Source organism: Colletotrichum graminicola (genome assembly GCF_000149035.1).
Source record: "Colletotrichum graminicola M1.001 genomic scaffold supercont1.45, whole genome shotgun sequence".
In the NCBI taxonomy this organism is placed as follows: Eukaryota; Fungi; Ascomycota; class Sordariomycetes; order Glomerellales; family Glomerellaceae; genus Colletotrichum; species Colletotrichum graminicola.
Genome location: NW_007361049.1, coordinates 168,776 through 170,068, shown reverse-complemented (window position 1 = coordinate 170,068; position 1,293 = coordinate 168,776).

The window sequence follows — 1,293 nt, the reverse complement described above, 5'->3', positions numbered from 1 at the left end:
TTCTTATAGTTATTAATTACCTTAGTAAAGTAGCTAGAAGGGGTATAATTTCCTAAAGCTTTCTCCTAATCTATTTATCCCTTATACCTTTATATAGAATTAGTAAAAAAGGACACTTTAATTAAAGAAGCTTATAAAAGTATATCCCTAGTGTTAACTATTAATTAGTAGTACACCTAGTGTACTTAAGCTGTCTTTAGCTAGTAGTAAGTCCTAAAGATTAAAAGTAATTTTATCTTATAAGGTATCCTTATCTAAAGAAAAATAAAGTCCTTTAGGTATCCTAGTAAATTTCTTTAACTAATTGCCTATATATATAGCTTTAGTAATTAGATCCCTAAAGAGTATAGTAAGCTAATATAATATACCTATAGAAGAAACTAAATAAATCTAGTAAGGTCCTTACTAATAGTAGTTTAGCTTCTATAATATAGATATATTAATTTTTCTCTAAATATTAAAAATAAAGACTAGATCTCCTTACTAAAGTTAAGTTAATTAAAGTAAACGTAAATAGCTTTTATTAAACTAATTATATATATAGGCTCTCTACTAAGTAATAATCTCTATAGTATGTTTATAGTCCTAATTAAGCTTTTAAAAAGCCTAAAGGTAAGTCTATACCTCCTCCTTAGATATTTAGATAAAGTCTTAATTAAGAACCCTCTAAGTAGTAGTACGCTACTTAATTAAAGTAATAGTATAATAACTATAAATAAAGTAAAAAGGCGTATACCTTAAAAAAGCTCTAATAGTAGTTTAATTTATAAAAAAAGCAGTTAAAAGTAAGAGGTAAATATCCTTTTAGCCTTAGTCTAACTAGATATAAAGTGTATATATAATTAGCTAATATCTCTTCTTAAGAAGCCTATTTACTTAAGGGTTATATACTAATATAACCTTATAGTATATCTTATAGCGTTAGTTTAACTTAGTAACTACACTTATATTCTCTTATCCCCTATTAATAATTAGAGTGCTATAAAGCCTATAATAGTAAATAATATCCTCTTAAAGAAACTTTACTATATTCTTAAAGGTAGCGTTCTTAAGGATCCTTACCTTAACGTAGCTAGAAAACTTATAGTAAGCTTTAATAACCTTTTATCTACTAATATACTATATATCTAGGTAAACCTAAGTAAATAGGTAGTAAATTAGCTTAGTAAAGATATAAAGGTTATTTATACGCTTAGACTAAGCCTTTTAATATAACTTATAGCTTATAATTAACTTCCTAACTTAGGTATATATCCCTAGCTAGAAGTATTATTTAGTAAAGTAAAAGTAAGT